A 6,403-nucleotide genomic window follows, 5' to 3' on the forward strand; every position below is an offset into this window, starting at 1 on the left:
TTTCAACAAGTAAGGTTGTGTCACCCACAAAATGCAGATAAGTTTCCCTCCAGTCCTGATGCCCCATTCCTCTTCATAAATTGCAGCTTCTCAGATAATTTGCTCATACATGTAGATTGAACAGGTAGGGAGAGATAATACAACCCTGACATTCTCCCTTCCAAATTTCAAACCTTGCAGTACTGCCATGTACTGTTTGCACAACAGCCTCCTGATCAAGGTATAGGTTCCACAGGAGGACAATCAGGTGTTCTGGGATTCCCATTCTTCTCAATGTCAGCCACAATTTGTCATAATCTACACAGTCAAATGCTTTTGCACAGTCAATAAAACACAAGTAGACATTCTTCTGATATTCCTTACTTTCTGCCAAAATCCATCTGACATCAACAATGATATCTCTGCTACCATGGCCTCTTCTAAGTACTGCTTAAATTTCTGGCAGTTCTTTATCTATGTACTGTTCCCGCCAAAGTATTACAATAGAATGTGCACAGAGCTGGGATTGTAGAATAAAACGGGAAGAACTCGTTCTGCATTTCTCGAGCTGAAAGAACTTAAAAACAAATTTAAGCCTTGTGTCACAGTACTGAAAGATGCTATGGGCAATATACCGAATGTCTGAGAGATCATCAAAAGTAGACGGAGGAAATACATAGAGTTACTGCACCAAAAATAATTGATTGACACTGAAAAATTTCAGAAAGTACCATATGAACAGGAGCCAATCTTAATGAAAGAGGAATTGGAACTACATTGGATCCATAGGGAAAAACAAAACACAAACAAACAACAACCAACCACAACAAAACACAATGCCCCAAGAATTGGTGTGATCCCAATTGACTTGTTTCCATTATCAGTTGTAGCCTTGGATGCACTCCCTAGTCTATGCCAGGAAATTGGGAGGACAGCAGTCTGGCCAATGGGTTAGAAGAAATTATTATTTATTCCCATTCCCAAGACAGGTGATCCAACTGAATGTGGAAAATATTGAACAATATAATTGAGATCACATTTAAACAAAATACTGCTGAAGACATAGTAAGTAACTGAAAAGTCCATGGCCTGATTCAGACACATTTTAGTCTTCAAACTGACACCAGTGTTCTCCAGTATTTTGGAGTGGTCCACGACAGCAAATTGCTGAAAGCAATACATTTCCTTATATCATGACTCCTGGAACCAAGGGTATTGATTGTGGATGCAAGCTATTATTAGCAGTTTCAATTCTTTCTCCATCTACCATGATATTGTCCACCAGTGGTGTGTACCTTTGTCTTCTTGATGTTAAGAAGCAATTAATATTGAAGGTTATAATTTTAGTACTATTCATGATGTGTTATTATCAACTTGTAGAACACACAACAAAAATAACAAAGATTAAAGGGAACTTTAACATTGTTTTCAAACTAAAGGATTCTCAAATTCACTGCCGTTGAGTCAGTTCCAAGCCACGTTAGCCTTACATTGGGTTTCTGAGACTGAACATTGCAAAGTCAGGAGACTATGAGTCTTTTCTAAAAAGCAGGTAAGTAGAATGAACAAGGTTGAAAGATATTCAAGAGACAAAGCACCTTCAAGAACATCAATATTACCCACTTTTTATAACATTTTCAGTTGTAATTGTTTTTAATATTTAATAGAAAAAAAATGAGCACTGACTTGTTTTTGTACATACACAGATGTCTGACAACCAGAATTAACAGAGAAGGAGAGCTGCTTCTGTCTTCCTCTCCCTCTGCGGTGGGGCTTAGCTAATCTTCCTCCCTACAACACCCACGGATTCACATGGATGCCTCACACAACCATGATGTGGTTTGTCTGTGTCATACTGTGTGCATTTACCTCCCATATTTCCACTGTTTAAGAAGAAGAAACAAAAGTCATTAACGCTTGAGTTCCTCCCCACCAGCCTCACATCAGTTCCTAACCCACAATGGGAGAGTGAGGGGACATCATCCACTTTTTAAAAGTAAAATTGAATCTCCTGTGATAGTAATAGAAGGATGTCAAAGACTGTTGTCTACCTGTAATATTTAATAAGCAACTTGTAGAAGACACAGTAATCATAACAACTAAAGGGAAGTTTAACATTGTGTTCAAATGAAAAGAAACTCAAGCCCATTGACATTGAGTCAGTTCTGACTAGGAAGGTTAGTATTACCCTAATACCAAACGCCAGGGCTGTATCCTGTCCCCATACCTTTTCAATCTGTATGCAGAACAGATCGCCCGAGACGCTGGGCTGTACAAGGAGGAATGTGACATCAGGATTGGTGGAAGAATCATCAACAACCTGCATTATGCAGATGACACAACCAAGCTTGAGGAAATTGAGGAGGACGTGAAGCTCTTGCTTGAAGAAGGTCAAGGAATACAGCCTTCAATATAGATTGAAGCTCAACATCAAGAAAACAAAGATTCTCACCACTGGGCCAATTGGCAGCATCAGTATGGGTGGTGAAGAGGTTGCAATAGTTAACAGATTTAGTTTACTTGACTCCACAGTCAACACTCTTGGTAACAGCAGCCAGGAAATCAGGAGACGAATTGCATCGGGAAAGTCAGATGTGAGGGACCTCTCCAGAGTACTGAAGAGCAAAGATGTCAGGCTGAAGACTAAGGTGCACCTGATCCAGGTTACAGTCTTTGCAATTATGTGCTATGCATCAGAGAGCTTGACAGTGACTAGAGATGATAGAAAGAGAACTGATACCTTTGAGTTGTGGTGCTGGAGAAGAGTGTTGGATATATTATGGACTGCTAGGAGAACAAACAGGTTTGTGCTGGAAAAGGTGAAGCCAGGCTGCTTCTTGGAGTCCAGGATTCTGAAGCATCATCTGACATACTTTAGGCATGTAGCAAGGAGGGACAGTCTTTAGAGTGGGACATCATGTTTGGGAGGACAGAGGTACAGTACAGGGAAGGAAGACCCTCAATTAGATGGATCGATTCAGTGATTAGGGTAGTGGGAGTAGGTGTGTTGGAAACAGTGAGGTTGGAAAAGGATAGAGCATGGTTTCGGGCTCTTGTACAAAAGGCTGCTATGAGTTGCAAGTGACTCAACAGCACATAACAATGTAAATACTTACGCATTTCTAGGCCAAGGACTGTAGTCTTCAATATGGATTGAAGCTTAATATCAAGAAGACAAAGATTCTCACCACTGGGCCAATTGGCAGGACCATAATGGATGGAGAAGAGACTGAGATTGTTAAAGGTTTCAGCTTGCTCAGCCCCACAATCAACACTCTTGGCACCAGCAGTTGGGAAATTAAAAGACAAATTTACTGGAGAAGTCTGCTATCAAGGACCTTTCCAAAGTGCTAAAGAGCAATGATGTCAGTCAGTCTCCAGACTAAGGTGCACCTGATCCAAACCATGGTCTTTTCAATTACTTGCTATGTATCAGAGAGCTGGACAATGACTATGGATGACAGAAGAAGAATCTATGCTTTTGAGTTGTGGCTCTGGAGAGGAGTATTAAACATATCATGGTCGTGGTGGTTAAGACAGCATGGTACTGGTACAATGACAGACACATAGATCAATGGAATAGAATTGAGAATCCAGAAATCAGCCCATCTACCTATGGTCAACTGATTTTTGACAAGGAGATGAAATCAGTTAAGTGGGGAAATGACAGCCTTTTTAACAAATGGTGCTGGCAAAATTGGAAAGCTGTATGCAGAAGACTAAAACAAGATCCACACCTCACTCCATATACAAAAACCAACTCAAGGTGGATCATGGACTTAGGACTAAAATCAAGGACTATAAACTTCACTCAAGAAAAGCTTGGAAGAACTTTAGTGGTCCTAATCCACAACTTAAAAAGTCTTCCAAGTATCCTGGAAAATCTACAACCAGGAGAAGATAAAATAGATGAATGGGACCTTCTAAGAATCAAATCCCTATGCACATCCAAAAATTTCTCCAATAGAATAAAAAGGGAAGCCACAGACTGGGAAAAAATATTTGGTAATGACATGTCAGATAAGGGACTTATATCCGGAATTTATACAATACTTGAACACCACAATAAGATAAAGATAAATAATCCAATATAAAAATGGGCACAGGATATGAACAGACACTTCACCGAAGAAGACATCGAGATGGCCAACAAGCACATGAAGAAATGTTCAAAGTTCCTAGCTCTAAGAGAGATGCAAATCAAAACAACTATGAGATATCATTTCACCTCGGTAAGAATAGCAAAATATAACAGAACAGCAAGCAACAAATGCTGGCGAGGATGTGGAGAAACTGGAACTCTTATTCACTGTTGGTGGGAATGTAAGATGGTGCAACCATTGTGGAAGGCGGTGTGGCACTTTCTCAAAAAATTGCAAATAGAGATACCATTTGACACAGCAATCCCATTACTGGGAATATACCCCAGAGAGACCATGTCTGCCATCCAAGCAGATACATGCACACCCATGTTTATTGAAGCTTTGTTTACAATAGCAAAGAGTTGGAAGCAGCCTAAGGGCCCATCAACAAACGAATGGATAGAGAAGCTGTGGTATATCCACACAATGGAATACTACGCAGCATTGAAAAACAAGGAACTCATGCAATATTATTCAAAGTGGGTGACCCTGGAGGACATTATGCTGAGTGAAATATCTCAGTCACAAAGGGGCACCCTAATTTTTAAGATATCATCTAGTTTTTTGGATGAAATAAAAAGAAGAGAGACTTTTCAATTTGTCATCTACAACACATCATTTTTAGTTCCACATCTCCATTTCAATAAGGGTGAAATAAATTGATAACAAATCCTTATATTTTCTTTTTTTGTTAAGAAAACCTTTAAAACGCAAAGTCACAATATCGAATATATAAACTTAGGATAGCTGCACTCTGATAGCCTATTGCGGAAGAAGGTGCACTTCCAATCCAAAAGGTGGGTAGTTCAACTCCATCAGCAGCTCTATGGGAGAAATATGGGCCATCTCCTCTCATGCCATTTATGTTGTTGTTGTTGTTTACCATCAGGTCAGAACAGACCCATAGCTGACCCTCCAGCAGGTTTTTACAGGCAGTTAATAGCACAGGAGACTGCAAATCCTTCTCCCACAGAACAGCTGGTAGATTTGAACTTCATGCCTTCAGGATTGCAGCACAGTTTCTGGCTGCAGGTCTGTATTTGAGAGGATGAAACCAAGTTTCTCTGTGGAAGCAGGGGTCTTAAAGCTCAGTCTTACATACTTGGGCATGTTGCCAGGAGGGATCAGTCCTTGGTGAAGTACATCATGCTTGGAAGGGTGAAGGGACAGCACAGGAGAAGACTACCCAGGATGAGATAGATTGACACTGTAACTGGAGCAATGGGATTAGATGTATCAGAGTCGGTGAGGCTGATTCAGGATGGGGCAGGATTTCAGAGCAGTGGTAAATAGAATTACTATGAGTTGTGGGCAATTGCATGGCACACATTCACTTCTATGCATACACAGGTATGTGTAACCAACCACATATACACTTTTTTCTTGTTCACATCTCCCATTTTCTTTTCCAGAACCTAGCTCATTTCTGTTATCAAGGTAGACTAGTCCCTAGAGAAGAATGCCTTGATTGGTAAAAGAGCAATGAAAATGGAGAAACTCCCAATCGGATAGATTGGTACACTGTCTGCAACTTTACCTGTGAAGATGGAGCAGGACCAGGCAACGTTTCATTCTGTTGTACTTATAGTCCCGATGAGAGCGGGAGCTCGGTCAAGGACCAGCTCAAGAGATGGAGCAATTACTAGTAACAATGGCACAATGGTTGACACAGTACTTGTCAATAGATATTTGCTAAATGAGGACACTACCCATGTGTCTGTGGATAATTAATGCTGTTGTTATTGTAAGGTGCCATCAAGTCGAGTTCGACTCACAGCAACCCAAACAAAAGATCTGAACTCCGTTCTGTCCTGCATCATCCTCCCACTTCTGACTCACAAAAGTCCACTGCAGTCAGTCACCATGTCATTCCACCTAGTTGAGGGTCTGTCGTAATCATAAATGAATGTATAAAAATGTTATGTTTAGGGAGCTCTGGTGGCCTAGTGGTAAGAAGTTGCACTGCAATCCTAGAGGTATGCGGTTCGAATCCACCAGATGCTCTGTTGGAGAAGGAGGGGCAATCTCCTCCTGTACCAGTCAGATCTGATTTCATGGTACACACACAAAAAAATAATAAAAGGATTTTTAAAACATTTTAAAAGTGTTATGTATATTTCTAATTATTAATATATCCTTTTTACAGCATATTCTTTCCATTTAATTTTCTCCCCATTCATTCATAATAATGAATGCATATTTTCCTCCCTGCCCACTCATCCCCTCCCAGTTCATGTTTCTCTTTGAAAAAAGAAAACAATTCTTTCATTGTTGTACAACCG

This window comes from Elephantulus edwardii, unplaced genomic scaffold (assembly GCF_000299155.1).
Source record: "Elephantulus edwardii isolate Elephantulus edwardi_28Jun2011 unplaced genomic scaffold, EleEdw1.0 scaffold00153, whole genome shotgun sequence".
Taxonomy (NCBI): Eukaryota; Metazoa; Chordata; class Mammalia; order Macroscelidea; family Macroscelididae; genus Elephantulus; species Elephantulus edwardii.